Source organism: Ranitomeya variabilis, chromosome 5, assembly GCF_051348905.1.
Source record: "Ranitomeya variabilis isolate aRanVar5 chromosome 5, aRanVar5.hap1, whole genome shotgun sequence".
In the NCBI taxonomy this organism is placed as follows: domain Eukaryota; kingdom Metazoa; phylum Chordata; class Amphibia; order Anura; family Dendrobatidae; genus Ranitomeya; species Ranitomeya variabilis.
The window spans coordinates 396469730-396490127 of NC_135236.1; the positions used below are offsets into that span (position 1 = coordinate 396469730).

Consider the following 20398-nt stretch of genomic DNA (forward strand, 5'->3'; position numbering starts at 1 on the left):
AAGTAGCAGATTGGGGTCTTCAAAACTTACTTCTAGCTCTTTAGCTGTGGTCCTGGTGGGCAGCGGCTGTGTCCTGGTGGGCAGTGGCTGTGTCCTGGTGGGCAGCGGCTGTGTCCTGGTGGGCAGCGGCTGTGTCCTGGTGGGCAGTGGCTGTGTCCTGGTGGGCAGCGGCTGTGTCCTGGTTTATCTGTTATATGTATAATGGATCTATAGTTAGACCACCCCCTGAACTAGGTAATGTTCAATGATAAACACCCTACTAAAATGATGTCAGAAATGTTCATACAGGTGAACACCAAAACCCCCCCAAAAAGTTGCACGTTATACCATTCATTTCCATGTCCCAAAAAACAAAATTTTTTAATGTTAACACCATGAAAAAATATATTTGACACATTTTATTTAAAATAAATAACCTCTCCCCCCCCAAAAAAAAAAAAAAAATACTTTACAGGTTAACCTTTATTAAAAAAAATGAGCCCTCAACCAACCCTGTATTGCATGTGTAACCATTGGTACATACACCAGTTTTAAATTTACCTTTATGAAATAATACTACGGACATTTTTTTAATAAACATTTTATTATAATTTTTTTTTTGCACTTTTTTTTTTAAAAATCACAAGGAGCTGACATGCTCTTTATTTTAAATACAAGTACTTCAACTGCAAATGGTTATAACTGTAATAAAAAAAAATTCAACACTTTTATTAAATAGAAAAACCCCACACTCACACATTCAAACCACAAGCTGCACACCGCTAGACTTTTTTAAAAAACACATCAGATTTAAAAAAAAAAAAAAAAAAATAAACCACATGCTGCACAGACCACTATACAGTCAATACATCAGAAAAAGGCAAATAACCAATTATACAGCATGGACAAATGCACATGCCATCAACAAGACGTACCCAAAAAACATGCATGGTATGTGTCCACATTCAGGATCGCATCAGAATTTGGGCAGGATTTCCCATCAGTATTTGTAAGCCAAAACCAGGAGTGTAAAAATTAGGTAAAGTATAATACGAAAACAGGCACACTTTTGCTTTTATCACCCACTCCTGGTTTTGGCGTACAAATACTGATGGAAAATCCTGACCACATCCTGATGCAATCCTGCACATGGACACATACCCTCCCACATGAACAGGCATAAAATTGGCAAAGGCATAATATGGTGCAGGCACATGGTACAAAAGCACACAGCCGTCCAAAAATGCACACATACACATGCACGCACATAGCTTTATGCAAATACACATATGTACAACAAAGGCAGAAAGGTGAAACCAATCAGAAGACGCATACACACACACACATACAAAAGGCTGACAATCCTTTGGCTGAAGCAGCAGGTCTTCACAGTGGCTGGCATCATGGTGGATCTGGACTCTAGCATGGCACTGGCTGGTGCAGGACGATGGCAGGCCTCAGGTTCTCTTCAGGTTTTAAGCTCTTGCTGTAGTCAGTAGTACCTCATACACACAGAAATGCACAGGCACACAGATGCACACTAAAATTGCAATACTCACACTGGCTCTATGGTGGCTGGAGTCTTGTAGCAGGATGTCTGGAGTCTTGTGGCAGGATGGCTGGAGTCTTGTGGCAGGATGGCTGGAGTCTTGTGGCAGGCTGGCTGGGGTCTTGTGCTTGGCTGGGGTCTTGTGGCAGGCTGGCTCTTGCTGGCAGGCTTCTTTGCTTCTCTGTGTCTTGCTGGCATATGTGGGGTTCAAGGCCCAGGCCAGGTTTATATAGATTTGGGGGTGTCTGGCCAATTGGCAACAAAATACTTCTTCTGAGCATGCTCAGTGTAAAAAAAACGTATTGCAGCGCTGCATTGCGTCGTACGACGTGTCCCGACGCATCCGTCGCTCATAGGCTTCCATTGCAGCCAACGACGTATGCCGCAGGATGCGTCGCGACACGTTTTTTAGGCGGAGACAAAAAACGTTACAATCTACGTTTTTTTGAGACGACGTGTCGCCAAATTTCGACGCATCCGTCGTAAAACGTACACGACGTATGCCAATCCGTCGCCATACGTCGCCAATACAAGTCTATGGGAAAAAAACGCATCCAGCAAAAAGTTTTGCTGGATGCGTTTTTTCTGAAAAAAGACGTTTTGAAACGTAATGCAGTTAACGCTAGTGTGAAAGTAGCCTAACACCGCTGCGTATTTCTCGCAAGTCACACTGCTGGTCCGTGTGGAATCCGTATTTTTCTCGCCCCCATAGACTTTCATTGGCGATTTTTTTGCGCAATACGGTGACAAACGCAGCATGCTGCGATTTTCTACGGCCGTACAAGACCGTATATTACGGATGCGTAATATACGGCAGATAGGAGCTGGGCCATGGAGAGTCATTGGACCATGTGTAATGCAAATTTTACGGACGTAGTTTATGCGCTCATACGTCCGTAAAACTCGCTAGTGTGAGGCCGGCCTAATAGAAAGATATGCACCACTTCTGCATTTATCACCCTCTCCTGGTTTTGGCTTACAAATACTGATGTAAAATACTGACCAAATACTGCTAGTGTGACGGCAGCCTAATAGTCTTACAAAAAAATCCTATAGTCAGTAAACCAGCACACGCAGAAAATTGTTAAAATAGTGGTTTGATGACTATTGTTTGTCTATGTCAAATTTATTAAAGAAATAAAAATAGGTGCACAGTTATTGTCCCTTATGTGAATCGTACATGTTAGTGGTAAACTGTTATCTAAGGGCTCCAGGCTGTCAGGACTCTGGGCTCTGCTCTTTGCCTATAGGGCAAATATCCTGCTTTGCCACCTTTCTCTCATTTTCATTGAAAGCATAATAATGATTTGCTAGCAGCTCACTCAGCGGTTTATTTCTCCTGTAATAACATATGGGAACAGTGATAAGACTAGGGTTAAAGATCACTTTATTAAGAAATAGAAACTCATTATTTTCCTTTACGGATCTTAATAAATTGATGAATGTGTTAATGCTTACTGATCTTAATGTTCGTCATACATTTTCCATCTCATATTGTATAGTTGATACATATTTAAAACTAGTATATTTTAAGTGTTAACACTGTTAATAAGCATGTGTTTATCTATTCTCCTACTTGAAACATTTCACAGTTTAACCTTGGGTAAATTTCAATAATATTTGTAACTAAAGTTAATGAGAGTATCAAGGGGATTATGGATCACTAATAACTCCTGGTCTAGCATTAAAGGGAACCTGGCAGCTGCCCTAGCCCCACCACCATACCTATCCCTTTCCCTACATTCTAAGGGTATGTGCACACGTAGAATAATCCTCCGCGGATTTTTCCGCAGCGGATTTGATAAATCCGCAGGGCAAAAACTGCGCGTTTTTCCTGCGGATTTATTGCGGATTTACCGCGTTTTTTGTGCGGATTCCACTGCGGTTTTACACCTACGATTTTCTATTATGGAGCAGGTGTGAAACTGCTGGGGATTCCGCACCAAGAATTGACATGCTGCGGAATGTAAACCGCTGCGTTTCCACGCATTTTTTTCCGCAGCATGTGCACTGCGGATTGCGTTTCCCATAGGTTTACATTGTACTGTAAATGCATGGGAAACCGCTGCGGAACCGCAGCTGTGGATACGCAGCAAAATCCGCAGCGTGTGCACATAGCCTAACAAGCCACCTTTTTGCAGTTTATTGCTTACTGAATTAATATAAAATTTACATTGAGACTGTGCTTGCAAATTAGTGGTTGTCTAGTCAGGGGATGGGGTAGGTCTGGTTCATTATCCCAAACTAATCCCGCCTTTAACCCCTTTCCAATGCCGCCAATTTCTGTTTTTGCTTTTTAAGTTTTTTCCTCCCCTTCTTCCCAGAACCATAATTTTTTGTATTTTTCTGTCCACATAGACATATGAGGGCTTGTTTTTTGCGGGACGAGTTGTACTTTTGCATGACATCATTCATTTTACTACATAATGTACTGGAAAACAGGCGGGAAAAAAAAATTCCAAGTGCCGTGGAATTGTGAGGAAAAAATTGCAATTCTGACATTGTAGGGTAAAAAAATGTCGCCATATGATTCTGCTCATAAGTGCAATTCTGGCTGTACCAAACATGTCTAGTTTTTTTAAAATAATTTTAGTGGTGAAAAAACATCTGAAATTTTGAGAAAAAAAAATCAACATTTTCTGAGAACTGTAATTGTTTAATTTTTTGATCTCTGTGAGGCTCTGTGAGGGCTTTATTTTTGCGGGGAAAAGCAAGATACCATTTTGGGATAGACATGACATTTTGATTGCTTGTTACAGCATTTTGTATGTTATTGCAGCAACCAAAAAAAACATAATTTTGTTCTTGAATTTTTTCTGATTATTGTGCTTACCGATCTTGTTAAATGTTTTAAAATTTTGATAGATTTAACTTTTCTGAATGCAGCGATACCACTTGTATATTTTTTTTATTTCAAAATTATTTTAATTCTTAATAGGTGAAATGGGGGGTGATTGTAACTTTTTATTTTCATATTTTTTTAAAACATTGGCTTTTTTTTGTTTTTTTTTAACTTGTTATTCCCTTTAGGGACTGCCTGATTGCTTGTGCTATATACAGCAATACCACAGCATGGTTGCATATAGTAAAAGTCTCCTTTGAAGCCTGGTCAGAAGCAGGGTTTCAACAGAGCTCCATAATGACAAGAACAGTGGTCTTCAACAGACCCCTCTGCTGTCATAGCAAGCCATTGGCGATCTGCAGTCACGTCAGGAGCATGCCGATGGGTGCATGGAATGACACTCCCTTATTCTAAAGAGCTATTAATACTGCTTTCAGAGTTTGACAGCAGCATTTAACAAGAATACAATTGTGGGTGGCACTTCATGTGACCAGCGCTTATTAGAGGCAGGCACTGGCTGTAACACACAGCTATTGCCTGACGTTTATGGGGTGAGATTACCCTATGACCCCTCTCCATTCACCTGCTACCGACTTGCGTTTTGTGTTCTGGTATTGGATACCACATACTCTTTTGGTATGAATTTTCACACCAATCTTACATATATACAGTGGGGAAAATAAGTAATTGATACACTGCCGAGTTTGTAAATTTACCCAGAATGGGTAAAAGAATGGAGATGTCTGTAATTTTTATCTTGGGTACACTTCATCTGTGAGAGAATTAAAAAAAAAAAAAGAGAATCCAGAAAATTACATTGTATGATTTTTATGTAATTAATTTGCATTTTATTATATGAAATAAGTAGTTGATACAATACAAAAGCAGAACTTAATATTTGGTACAGTAACATTTGTGTGCAATTGCAGAGGTCATACGTTTCATGTAGTTCTTGAACAATTTTGCACAGAATGCAGCGGGGATTTTGGCCCACTCCTCCATACAGATCTTCCAGTTTTCGGGGCTGTAGCTGGGCAACATTGAGTTTCAGCTCACTCCAAAGATTTGCTATTGGGTTCAGGTCTGGAGACTGGCTAGGCCACTCCAGGACCTTGAACTGCTTCTTGCGGAGCCACTCCTTAGTTGCCCTGGCTGCATGTTTCGGGTCATTTTCATGCTGTAAGACCCATCCATGACCCATCTTCAATGCCCTTACTGAGGGAAGGAGGTTGTTGGCCAAAATCTTGCAATACATTACCCCATCCATCTTCCCTTTAATATAGTGCAATTGTCCGGTCCCCTTTGCAGAAAAGCACCCCCAAAGTATGATGTTTCCCCCACCATGCTTCACGGTTTGGACGGTGTTCTTGTGGTTGCACTCATCCTTCTTCCTTCAAACATGGCGAGTGAAGTTGATACAAAAAAGTTCTATTTTGGTCCCGACTGACCACGCCTCCTCTGGATCATGCAGATGGTCATTGGCAAACTTGAAAGGGGCTTGAACATGTGCTGGCGTGAGCAGGTGGGCCTTGTGTGCCCTGCAGGATTTTAATCAATAACAGTGTAATGTGTTACTAATGGTAATATTTGAGACTGTGGTCCCCACTCTCTTCAGGACATTGACCAGGTCCTCCTGCGTAGTTCTGGGCTGATTCCTGACCTTTTTCAGAATCATCCTTACCCCACGAGAACTTGCATGGAACCCCAGAATGAGTAAGGTTGACAGTTATCTTGTATTTTTTCTATTTTTTAATAATTGCACCAACAGTTGTTGCCTTCTCACCAAGCTGCTTGCCATCACAGCCTTGTGCATGTCTAAAATTTTTTCACTGTTGTCCTTTGATCTTTGGTTTTGACGATAATCAAGCGGATGGAGTGTAATTGATTGTGTGGACAGGTGTCTTTTATACAGGTAACAAAAGTTCAAACAGGTGCAGTAAGAGGGCTTCTTAAAGAACAAGTAATAGGTCTGTGAGAACCAGATTTCCTGCTGATTGGTAGGTGATCAAATACTTATTTCATGCAATGAAATGCAATTTAATTATTTAAAAATCCTACAATGTGATTTTCAGTTTTTTTATTTTTATATTCTGTCCCTCACAGTTGATGTGTACCTACCATAACCATAAAAATTACAGCTCTCTCCATTCTTTGTAGGTTTGAAAATTGCAAAATCCTCAGTGTATCAAATACTTATTTTACCCACGGTATATATTAATATGTAATTTGGGATTATTGCACAAAATTAAAAGAAAACTTATTTCTCATACTATTGATATTATTTTGGTAATGTTCACTATTCAGTGTGTTTGTATCAGGCTGTAAATACAATGGCTTGCGAAAGTTTTCACACCTTGGCTATTTTGTTACAATACAAACTGTATTTAAATATGTTTGCAATTTGATTTATGTGTAATGCATGGGCACTAAATAGTCTAAGTTAGTGAATGAAAAAAATATTCATAAATTAAATTTATGGGATTAAATACCTAAAAATTGCCATGTGCATATGTATTCATCCCTTTTGCTCTGAAGTCCCTAAAAAATTCTTATGCAAGCAGTTACATTCATAAGTCAAAATATCCCAAACTCTGATGATCCCTCGGAGCACCATCAAATCCATTATCATCAAATGGAAAGAACAAGGTACCACAGCAAACCTGCCATGAGAGGGCCGCCCACCAAATCTCAGCATGGGCAAGGAGGACATTAATGAGAGAGGCAGCACAAAGACCAAAGATAATCCTGAAGGAGCTTCAGAGTTCTCAATCAGAGACTGGAGTATCTTTCTATACCACCTCATTAAGCCGTATAGTCCATAAGGTAGCCTTTATGGATGTGTGCTTACATGCAAAAATTGTAAGGCTTGTTTTGTGTTTGTCAAATGACATGTGGGAGACCATCTAAATGTATGGAGGAAGGTGCTGTGGTCAGATGAGACCATAATTGAACTTTTTGACCCCCAAGGTAAATGCTCTATTTGGCACCAAACCAACACAGCTCATCACCCAAGAACACTATTCCCACAGTGAAGCATGGTGGGGATTTTTTTTAGCAGCAGAGATGCGGAGAATGGTCCAAGTCGAAGGGAGGATGGATGATGCAAAGTACAGGGATATTCTTGAGCAAAACCTGTTTTTCTGTCAATGATTTGAGACTGGGATGGATCTTCAACTTATAACAAGACAATAACCTAAAACAAGACAATAACCCAAAGCATACTGTTAAAACGGTTTAACAGGAAACGTTTAAATGTTTTGCAGTGGCCTAGTTAAAACCCAAACCTTAATCCAATTGAGAATCTGTGGTCAGACTTGAAGATTGCTGTTCATCAGAGGAAACCATCTTACGTAGAGGAGCTGAAGCAGTTTTGCCTTGAGGAATGGGCAAAAATCCAAGTGGAAAGCTCAAAGAGACTTATCCAAAGTGACTTTCAGCTGTATTCCCTACAGAAAGAAGCTCTACAAAGTACTGACTTTAGGGAGATGAAGAGTTATGCACACTGAAGTTTTTCTTTGTTTTGTCCTATTTGTTATTTTCTTCAAAATAGAAAGAAAATCAAATGTTCACAGTTGTAGGCATATTCTTTACATGAACTGATACAAACCCTAAAAAAGCAGTGATTTTCCAGGTTGTGAGGTAGCAAAGATGAAAAATACCAAGGGGATGAATACTTTTGCAAGCCACTGTAATAGTAGCTTGTTCACTTGAGATGGGTGAGATGAACCCCACTTGCCACAGCTACAGGGCAAGTGCAAAGAGCTGGGCAAAGTGCCAGAATTGGCACATCTAATAGATGTGACTTTTCTGAGCAGCTGCGGGCTACTATTTTTAACCCCTTTCTGACATTAGACGTACTATCCTGTTGAGGTGGGGTGGGCCCGTATGACCACCGACGGGATAGTACGTCATATGCGTTCGGCCGCACTCACGGGGGGAGCGCGGCCGATCGTGACCGGGTGTCAGCTGACTATCGCAGCTGACATCCGGCACTATGTGCCAGGAGTGGTAACGGACCGCCTCCGGCACACTGCGATAAAACATGATCGCAGTGTTCTGGCGGTATAGTGAAGCATCACGCAGGGAGGGGGCTCCCTGCGGGCGTCCCTGAGACCCCCGGAGCAACGCGATGTGATCGCCTTGCTCCGAGGGTCTCTTACCTCCTCCCTGCAGCAGGCCCGGATCCAAAATGGCCGCTGCATCCGGGTCCTGCAGGGAGGTGGCTTCACAGCGCCTGCTCAGATGGCGTCCCATCTCAATTCCTGTCAATTTTGCATTGAAAAGTCAAACGGCGCTCCTTCCCTTCCGAGCTCTCCCATGCGCCCAAACAGTGGTTTACCCCCACATATGGGGTATCACCGTGCTCGGGACAAATTGTACAACAACTTTTGGGGTCCAATTTCTTCTCGTACCCTTGGGAAAATAAAAAATTGGGGGCGAAAAGATCATTTTTGTGAAAAAATGATTTTTTATTTTTACGGCTCTGCATTATAAACTTCTGTGAATCACTTGGTGGGTCAAAGTGCTCACCACACATCTAGATAAGTTCCTTAGGGGGTCTACTTTCCAAAATGGTGTCACTTGTGGGGGGTTTCAATGTTTAGGCACATTAGGGGCTCTCCAAACGCAACATGGCGTCCCATCTCAATTCCAGTCAATTTTGCATTGAAAAGTCAAATATCGCTCCTTTGCTTCCGAACTCTGCCATGCGCCCAAACAGTGGTTTACCCCCACATATGGAGTATCGGCGTACTCAGGACAAATTGTGCCACAACTTTTGGGGTCCATTTTCTCCTGTTACCCTTGGTAAAATAAAACAAATTGGAGCTGAAGTAAATTTTTTGTGTAAAAAAGTTAAATGTTCATTTTTCAAATGTTCAAAGTTCAAAGTTAAATGTTCATTTTTATTTAAACATTCCAAAAATTCCTGTGAAACACCTGAACGGTTAATAAACTTCTTGAATGTGGTTTTGAGCACCTTGAGGGGTGCAGTTTTTAGAATGGTGTCACACTTGGTTATTTTCTATCATATAGACCCCTCAAAATGACTTCAAATGTGATGTGGTCCCTAAAAAAAATGGTGTTGTAAAAATGAGAAATTGCTGGTCAACTTTTAACCCTTATAACTCCCTAACAAAAAATTTTTGGTTCCAAAATTGTGCTGATGTAAAGTAGACATGTGGGAAATGTTACTGATTAAGTATTTTGTGTGACATACCTCTGTGATTTAATTGCATAAAAATTCAAAGTTGGAAAATTGTGAGATTTTCAAAATTTTTGCCAAATTTCTGTTTTTTTCACAAATAAATGCAGGTAATATCAAAGAAATTTTACCACTATCATGAAGTACAATATGTCACGAGAAAACATTGTCAGAATCACCGGGATTCCAGAGTTATAACCTCATAAAGGGACAGTGGTCAGAATTGTAAAAATTGGCCTTGTCATTAACGTGCAAACCACCCTTGGGGGTAAAGGGGTTAAGCTGGAGGGTCTAATATCGATGGCCCCTTACCAGCCTGAGAATATCAGCCCCCAGCTGTCTGCTATAGCTTGGCTGGTTGTCAAAAATGGGGGGACCCCACACCGTTTTTAAAAATTATTTAAATGATTAAAAAATACGGTGTGGAGATCCCCCTATTCTTGATAACCAGCCTTTCTGAAGCTGGCAGCTGAGGGTTGCAGCCCCCAGCTGTGAGTTTTGCCTGGCTGGTTATTAAAAATACAGGGTAACACATGCCATTTAAAAAATATATATATTTATTTACAGCGCTGTTTGATGAATACTCACAACAGTTGCTCTTGCTCTCACTGTTATTAGCGACAGCAGAAGTCCCATCAGCAAATACCTATGACCAGAGGCAAATGCCATACCTCAAATCATAGCTGCGTGCTATTGCGGCTCTGTGACCGACAGTGATAATTTTACCGCTGATCAGAAGCAGTGTTTGCCACATGACAGTGCGACAAACACCCGGTGTTTGGGGGAGTTGAACCCGAACAGTAACTCGGACTTCCTGGTGAAGTCCGTGTTTGGTGTCCGTGCCCGAACAGTAGGTGTTCGGTATTGATGCCGAACTTTACTGTCCGGGTTCACCCATCTCTATTGTTAAAGGGAATCTGTCACCTCATTTTGGCCCTATAAACTGTGGCCACCGCCATCAGGAGCTTATCTACAGCATTCTATAATGCTGTAAATAAGCCACCGATGTAACCTGCAAGATAAGAAAAACAAGTTAGATTATACTCACCCAGGGGCGGTCCCAGTTTGGTTCGGGTCCGATGGGCGTCGCAGGTCCGGGTTTGGCACCTCCAATCTTCATACAATGTTATTCTCCTTGCTTCTGTTGTGGCTCTTGCACAGGCGTATTGATTTGCCCTGTTGAGGGCAGCGTAAAGTACTGCAGTGCGCAAGCGCTGGGCCTCTCTGACCTTTTCCTTTTCCCACCCCGCAGTGTCTTCTGATTTATTCTCACTGCGGGGATGGGATTCACAGGCAGGGCGGCCGCACAGGCACAGTCAGCTAGACTGCATATGAGCGCAGAGGACGGGCAGCGCTGACTGCACCTGCCCAAGGCAGGAGAAAAGAGCGCAGGCGCCGGATCATTTCAAAACAGAGATGAGGAGGCGGTGCCCGGCGCCAAGAGGATTTGAGTGACGGCTGTGTGGCGTCTGCAGCAGGAGGGGAAAGGCCTGCCTCCTTGACTGAAGAAAGGTATTTGGGACAAATTACAAAACGGATTATTTCTGCCGTTGCAGCACCCAGAGCTAAAAGAGCCACCTTGTCAGAATGCAGCATTACTGCTGCACAAGGTGGCTCTTTTAGTTTCAAACGCCTGGGGAAGGGTGACAGGTTCCCTTTAAAGCAAACCTGTTAGAAATAATGTGTCTAATAAACCTGAGGTACTGTAGTATAGAGTAGGGCATTCCAATGATACCTATTTTGTTGTTATTTTCTAACATTCTTATTTTAATCATATGCCGATTAAACTTGCATTTTGTTACTCATCTGTCTTGGCTCAGACGCTTTACACGGATTCCCCACCCCTAGCCCCCCCACCCCGAGGCAAGTTTTATTTATGTATGTTAGTGATGGATTTCTGCTGTGGTGAGAAAATTACCTCTGAAATCATCACCAAAAACCCTTTAAAGCTGACAGTTATGTGCTATCTGAGTTTTCAGCAAGCCTTGCATTCAGCTGTACCATATATTTCTGGAGTTTGCTTATTATGTATCTGTTTCTCTTAGCTAGCTAATCATCTTATATGAAAGGCTGCTTATTAAGCATCTACATATATTTACTTCCTGGCTCAGACCTGCAGATAATCATTTGTTTTCTGCAAGCATAACAAACTCTGGTACTGCAGCAATATATGGTCCCTTAAAGTACGCATTCTTGTGCATTTACACACTTCTAGCTCTCGTTTATTTGGTGTTATTTCATGCTTTACTTGTCTGCCTTTCATCTTGCTGTCTTGGTCTTTGTGGCTCAATATATTGTCCAGCAAGTTCCATGGCCTTGAATCGTGTTGTTCACACTGACCGACGGCTTAGAGAATCCACCATACACAAGTGTACTAGTGAGGGTGTTGCTGCATTCGTAGATTCGTAGACCTTGGTTTTCTTCTTCCTTTGGGCATCATCCCAGATCTTTGATAGACAGCGGAGACAGAGGCTCTGTCATCTATAATCTTTACTGTCATTCAAGAAGCTAGGGCGGTGCCAGTGAAGAAAAGCAGGGAGGAGAGAAGAGCTGCAAGTGCACCGATACGCCCACTAGTGCACTTGCAAGCCTAAATTGCATGTGAATAAAACATGAATTTTGGTGCATTGCAGTGCCCAGTAACAGAATACGTATTGTTGGATATGCGTTTACCTGCCCTATCCTGTAGTACTTCCGGTTTCCTATGCATGTTCTTTTTGACAGGTGCTCTTTTATTCTTTTACACAGTATTACAGTATCCTCTGCAATATTTTCAATCAAGTAGTCTGGGCAGTATGAAGAGGGTGGAATGTCCATCTGTAATTTGATCAACCAGGCTTGTTGAAGGGAATGACCATGACTGAAGTGCAGCTTCCCAGTTTGCGAGACATGGCATTACTTTGAAAGCAAAGGCTACTAAAGAGTCCTGTACATGAAAACATAAGAGCATTGCAAAGTTTCATTTTTACCATGTTTGGTTGTAATAATTTTCCTATTCATGCAGAGTTAATAGACTGGTCACTTCCCCTATTTAAACTGTGGATATGTCTCTGAATTTCTGAGAATAAAAGTCATGAGATATTTATGAGCGACAATCTGTAGTAGTAATTCTCCATAAGGAGGTTTTGCTGATTAAAACATAATTCTGAAAGTAGTTGTGTTACTTTATCAAGTCTGCTCTATTTAGTCAAATTCAGTTGTTCATATGAGCATGAAAATGAGGATTTTTTTTTGTCATTATTACTGTAATGTTAGAGGAAAATAGATGCTAAGCTAATCATTCACATTTGGACATATTTCTGGCTTGATGTTTGAGTTGGAAGCACACCTTGTTGATTCTTTGTGAAGCAAGGTAATATTTTTTTGTCATTTAATTCAGCTGACTTTGTTTCCTGAAGGTAATAAAATTAGATTTTCCTGAGGCAGAGAATAATTGTGTTAGCAATTTCCTATGTGGTAAGTATTTCAGCAGTAATTCACTTTGAGAAAAGCACTTTCTGTACCAGAGGAGTTCTTAGGGGGCAAAGCGCTCAGTATCCCATCATTATGCATTAGCACCCAATTCATCACGAAAGTGCTGATCATAATGGGCTATTTGGAATCCTTCATGATTAGCTATAATATTTCCATATGTTGGGTAGCACAAATGTAATACACATTGGTCCATAGAAGGTAAAATTGCTCTTTCGCAGTTGAATTTATCGGGTACTTTCATGCTATGTGAAGAAGGTCATCAAAAGTTACTCAAGTTGTTCAAGAGATTTCAGCCAAGTACTGAGAATACAATACAAAGAGCAGTTTTTTGGGATCAAAATGAAGGTGTCATTTAGACCCTGTTCAGTTATGGTCCAAAATTTGGAGACAGATGCTAATTTTGGTTTTCACACAGTTTGCTGCTTCAATGTTTTTAGATATTTTAGTTAGATATTTTTATGGTGTACAATTATAACCAACTTTTTATTTTTTTATTGACAAATAGAGTAACTTTATGCAAAGATTCAATATTTGCAAAATTATTTTACAATACTTATGCAATTTTCCCTGACATTCTGGATATCAGCTTCATGGCAAAATCCTGACTATATGGCAGACCTGATGGGCCATATCCGGCCCTCTGGTCGTAACAGTCCAGTCCATGGACCGAGAGAGCCCGGGAGCTGAAAACAGTGGTCCACGGGCTGCACTGTGTCTGCCACCACCCACTCACACCGCTATCTGCATCCTTTACATCCATCCAGACAGCGGTGAATACATTGATGGAGGAGGGGTCAATTGGCTTGTGAGACAGCTGAAGCGATGATGGCATTTCATCGCATCACCTGTGCACTGTGCATCGGAGACAGAGCGCCATGGGAATGGGAGCGGGGTGAGTATGTGTGGTGTTTTTTTTTCATGTGTATGGGATGTTTGGCTGTACATGGGGAGGCTATGTGGGTCTCATGTTGGACATGGGGAGGCTATGGGGCTCTCATGCTGGACATGGGGAGGCTATGGGGCTCTCATGCTGGACATGGGGAGGCTATGGGGCTCTCATGCTGGACATGGAAAGCTATGGAGGTCTCATACTGGACATGGGGAATCTATGGGGCTCATGCTGGACATGGGGAGGCTATGAGGGTCTCATACTTGACATGGGGAGGCTATGGGGCTCTCATGCTGGACATGGGAAGCTATGGAGGTCTCATACTGGACATGGGAGGCTATGGGGGTCTCATTCTGGACATGGGGAGGCTATGGGGGTCTTATGCTGGACATGGGGAGACTATGGGGCTCTCATGCTGGACATGGGAAACTGTGGAGGTCTCATGCTGGACATGGGGAGGCTTTAGGGGTCTCATGCTGGACATGGGGAGGCTATTGGGCTCTCATGCTGGACATGGGGAGGCTAAAGGGGTCTCGTGCTGGTCATGGGGAGGCTATGGGGGTCTCATACTGGACATGAGGAGGCTATGGGGTTTCATGCTGGACATGGGAAGGCTATGGGGCTCTCATGATGGACATGGGGAGGCTATGTGGGTCTCATGCTGGGCATGGAGAGGCTATATGGGTCTCATGCTTGACATGGGAAGACTATGGGAGTCTCAAGCTGGACATGGAAAGCTACAGTGCCTTGCAAAAGTATTCGGCTCCCTGGAACTTTTCAACCTTTTCCCACATAGTCATGCTTCAAACATAAAGATACCTAATGTAAATTTTTGGTGAAGAATCAACAACAAGTGGAACACAATTGTGAAGTTGAACAAAATTTATTGGTTATTTTAAATTTTTGTGGAAAATCAAAAACTGAAAAGTGGGGCGTGCAATATTACCCCTTTAACTTAATACTTTGTTGTGCCACCTTTTGCTGCGTTTACAGCTGCAAGTCACTTGGGGTATGTCTCTATCAGTTTTATACATCGAGAGACTGAAATTCTTGCCCATTCTTCCTTGTCCTGCTCGAGCTCAGTGAGGTTTGATGGAGATCGTTTGTGAATACTTTTGCAAGGTACTGTATGGAGGTCTCATGCTGGACATGGGGAGTCTATGGGGCTCTCATGGTGGACATGGGGAGGCTGAGGATCTCATGCTGCACATGGGGAGTCTATAGGGGTATTATGCTGGACATGTGGACGCTATGGGGCTCTTGCTGGACATGAGTCTATGTGGGATCTCATATTGGACATGGGAAGGCTATGGGGGGCTCATGCTGGCAATGGGGAGGCTATGTGAGTTTCATGCTAGACATAGAAAAGCTATGAGGGTCCCATGGTGGATATGGGGAGGCTATGGGGCTCTCATGCTGGACATGGGGCGGCTAAGTGGGTCTCATTCTAGACATAGGGAGACTGAGGGTCTCATGCTGGACATGGGGAGGCTATAGGGGTGTCACGCTGGACATGCGGAGGCTATAGGGGTGTCACGCTGGACATGCGGAGGCTATGGGGGTGTCACGCTGGACATGGGGAAACTATGAGGGTCTCACTTTTGATCAGGGTCATTTGGATGTTTTGGGTTATCATTATGATTTAAAAAGAGTAAACACAGTAGTTTTACAATAAATGGCTTCACCCAACCACTAACCACGAGTGGAGAAATAGTTTTGGTGTTATCATTCATATTCTCTGAAAAAAAAGGCAATGAAAGCAGAAATTCTGCTGGGGTATACCTTTGAGCACAGCTGTACAATGGGTATGGAATATATTCAGACCCCTTTAAATTTTTCACTCTTTCATTGTAGCCATTTGGTAATTTCAAAAAAGTTCATTTTTTTCTCATTAATGTACACTCTGTGCCCCATCTTGACTGAAAAAAAAACAGAAATGTAGAAATTTTTGCACATTTATTAAAAAAGAAAAACTGAAATATCACATGGTCATAAGTATTCAGACTCTTTGCCAAGTATTGAGTAGAACCACCCTTTTGAGCCAGTACAGCCATGAGTCGTCTTGGGAATGATGGAACAAGTTTTTCACACCTGGATTTGGAGATCGTCTGCCATTCTTCCTTGCAAATCCTCTCCAGTTCTGTCAGGTTGGCTGGTGAACGTTGGTGGACAGCCATTTTCAGGTGTCTCCAGAGATGCTTAATTGGTTTTAGGTCAGGGCTCTGGCTGGACCAGTCAAGAATGGTCACAGAGTTGTTCTGAAGCCACTCCTTTTTTATTTTAGCTGTGTGCTTAGGGTCATTGTCTTGTTGGAAGGTGAACCTTCGGCCAAGTCTGAGGTCAAGAGCACTCTGGAAGAGTTTTTCATCCCGCATATCTCTGTACTTGGTTGCATTCATGTTTCCTTCAATGGAAACCAGTTGTCCTGTCCCTGCAGCTAAAAACACCCCCTTAGCATGATGCTGCCACCACCATGTTTCACTGTTGGGATTGTTTAGGGCAGGTGATGAGCAGTGCCTGGTTTTCTCCACACATACCGCTTAGAATTATCACCAAAAAGGTCTATCTTTGTCTCATCAGACCAGAGAATCTTATTTCTCATAGTCTGGGAGTCCTTCATGTGTTTTTTTTAGCACACTCTATGCAGGCTTTCATATGTCTTGCACTGAGGAGAGGCTTCCGTCCGGCCACTCTGCCATAAAGGCCCAACTGTTGGAGGCCTGCAGTGACAGATGAGTTTGTTGAACTTTCTCCTATGTCCCTACTGCATCTCTGAAGCTAAGCCACGGTGATCTTGGGTTTCTTCTTTACCTCTCTCATCAAGGCTCTTCTCCCAGGATTGCTCATTCTCCCAGGATTGCTCAGTTTGGCTGGACGGCAAGGTCTAGGAAGACTTCTGGTGGTCCCAAACTTCTTCCATTTAAGGATTATGGAGGCCACTGTGCTCTTAGGAACCTTGAGTACTGCAGAAATTTTTTGGTAAACTGTGAATTGTCACAATTCTGTCTCTGAGCTCCTTGGCCAGTTTCTTTGACCTCATGATCCTCATTTGGTCTGACATGCACTGTGAGCTGTGACGTCTTATATAGACAGGTGTGTGCCTTTCTGTTATGGACCTAGTGGTTAGAAACACTTGAGGTGACCTGATAGGTAACCAGAAATATAGGACAAGCTCTGGGGACGTGGAAACTTTACTGACCGCAACCCTAATCCTATCACACACACTATAGGCAGCCGTGGAGCGTACCTAACTCTCCCTAGACGCCTCTTCACAGCCTGAGAACTAGCTACCCCTAGAGAGAAACAAAAGCCTCACTTGCCTCAGAGAAATTTCCCCAAAAGTAAAGTCAGCCCCCACAAATAATGACTGTGAGTTCAGAGGAAAATACAAACATAGGAGTGAAAACAGGTTTTAGCATAGGAGGCGCACTAGTACTAAATAGTAAGAAGATAGCAAGGGAACTGTGCGGTCAGTATAAAATACTACAAAAATATCCACGCAGAGAATACTAAAGACCCTCACACCGACTCACGATGTGAGGGAGCAACTCTGCTCCCCAGAGCTTCCAGCTAGCAAGAAAATAGCATATAAGCAAGCTGGACTGAACTTAACATATACTGAGAAACATTTTCCAAAAGCAGTGAGTAAAAAATGAACTAGCATGAACTTAGCTTCTCCAAGAGGAGACAGGTCACACGAGAAGTACCAGAGAGATCTGAACCAATACTGAATACAACGACAGCTGGCAACAAGTAAAGATCTAGGTGGAGTTAAATAGGCAGCAGCACAACAGAAAACGAGGCAGCTGGAGCCCAGCTAAAGACCAGCAGTATCACTCAAAGCCACCAGAGGGAGCCCACGAACAGAACTCAACAAAGTACCATTCATGACCACAGGAGGGAGCCCGAGAACGGAATTCACAACACCTTTCCAAATCAAGTCCTATCAGTTCAATTAAACACAGCTGGACTCCAATGAAAGAGTTGAACCATCTCAAGGAGGATCACAAGGAAATGGACAGCATGTGACTTAAATATGAGTGTCTGAGCAAAGGGTCTGAATACTTATGACCATGTGATATTTCTGGTTTTCTTTTTTAATAAATATGCAAAAATTTCAACTTGTCTGTTTTTTTCAGTGAAGATGGGGTGCAGGGTGTACGTTAATGAGAAAAGAATTAACTTTTTTGAATTTACCAAATGGTTGCAATTAAACAAAGAGTAAAAAATTTAAAGGGGTCTGAATACTTTCCGTACCCACTGTATAATATAACATATATATATATATATATATATATATATATATATATATATATATATATATATATATATGTGTGTGTATATATATATATATATATATATATGTATATACTGCTCAAAAATAAAGGGAACACTTAAACAACACAATGTAACTCCATGTCAATCACACTTATGTGAAATCACTCTTTCCAGTTCTGAAGCAACACTGATTTCTGAATCAATTTCTTCTGCTGTTGTGCAAATGGAGCAGATAACAGGTAGAAATGATAGGCAATCAGCAAGAAAACCCCTATGAAGGAGTGTTTCTGCCGGTAGTGACCACGGACCATGTCTCTGTTCTCATCCTTTTTTGCTGTTGTTTTGGTAACTTTTGCATTTTGTTGCTCTCACCCCTAGAGGTACAGTAGTATGAACGGTGTCTACAGTACAACCCACAGACGTTGCTCATTCAGGATGGCACATCAGTGCAAGCTGTGGTAAGAAGGGTAGCTGTGTCTGTCAGCACAGGGTTCAGAGCATGGAGAAGTTAGCAGGACACAGGCCAGTACACCATGAGAAGTGGAGGGGACTGTAGGAGGGCCACAACCTGGCAGCAGTACTGCTACCTCCTCCTTTGCACCAGAGCACTGCAAAATAACCTCCAGCATGTGCCTGCTGAAACTGTCAGAACCCCCTGACGAAGGAGGACGCTGAAATGTGCATCAGGATGGACGCATCCACGGGACAGTTGATGATCCCCCTTACACTCCATAGCAGGTACTATTCAGTTTGGTATATACAGCAGCAAGTTGTTTCTCTACACTATGTGGTGATACGCTACCTGAATGTGTTGGGGAACACTTGCTTGGCATGGGATTTAAGCACTCAGGCATGATTTCTCCACTTAAACAGTCTATTCCGGTTTATTAAACATCATAAACCATAACACAAACAGTTCATTATTTACATCAATGGAACACATTAACCATCGATAGTCTGTTCCAATGGCAGATCCGTGTCTGCCCGTAACCCCTTGTTACCTGGAGTTACCTTACAGGAGCTCTGGCTCCATATACTGACTCCTGCCAGTGCTGGTACACAGGGGAAAGCTGCCTCACTGGGATCACCGTCCTTGTGACCAGGGCACCACGGATAGTCCAGACCCATAGTAGGAACTGTAGCCTCCCCAATACAGAAGCCGTCACAGGCTCTGTAGTTGCAGCCTCTCCATGTGCTTTCAGGAAGTCCAATCACAGGCACTTTCAACACAGGCCATCAGTCCATGATCTTACCAGGTGCTTGCAAGACTCCAGTCCAACCCAGGACAATCCAACACCCTGACCATTCCAGGACTCACACTCTTATCAGGTGCTTGCAGGACTCCAGTCCATACCAGGACAATCCAACACCTCGTCCACTAAGTCCACGGTCTCAGGTGCTTCCAGGAAGACTCCACTCACAGGAGCTTCCAACACCGACCGTCCAGGACCTTGCACAGGAACCCTGTGACCCACACCCTGGTCACATTTCATACCTGTAACCACTCCCATGGGTGGGAGTGTGGGTGTGTGTGGCTAGTTTGACCCTCCCATCTCTCATAACTAGCCCTGCCAATCTCCCATTAGAACTACACAATTACTTGTGGGACTACAGGTCCCAGAACACAACATAACTTTAGACTGACAGCACAGAGTGACCTCCTCTGCGACACACATACCGGCCATTTATAATCCTGCCGGACGTTCTCTCATCACCATTATTCCTCCAAGCGCATCTTGAAGCGCACACACAGCGCCCCCTGGCTGTAACATTGGTCACTGCACCACAACTATTATAGTGACTACCTTAATATACACGGCTGCCCTATTGCCTTAATATGGTATTACATGCACATGCACTTTAAAATCCTTACTTGAATTATACCTTCTGACACTTCTTCAATCGCCTGCTGCATCTTGGTTCTTTATTAACTTGCAGCAACCTTTCATTACTATGCTATATTAAGCATGCACATATGCACGTTTTATAATTTACCATTTATGATATTGTAACCCACCCTGCTGCTACTATTTAACTCCAGCATGTGATCTCCGCTTGTCCATTGTGTATTGCGTCCGTTTCTTCCCTGGTTATTTGTTCCCACTTGCACCTTATTTTAATGTATTTCTTGTAATTAATAAAGTTGTATTTTCTTCATTCACTTTGGGCTTCAAAAAATTAGTT

At 42.6% G+C, this 20398-nt stretch overlaps 1 protein-coding gene across 1 annotated transcript in view; it reads left to right on the top strand.

Moving 5' to 3' along the window:
* The window catches only part of IMMP2L (inner mitochondrial membrane peptidase subunit 2), a 2004242-nt gene that overhangs the window by 282191 nt on the left and 1701653 nt on the right, over window positions 1-20398 (top strand). The window lies entirely within an intron of this gene.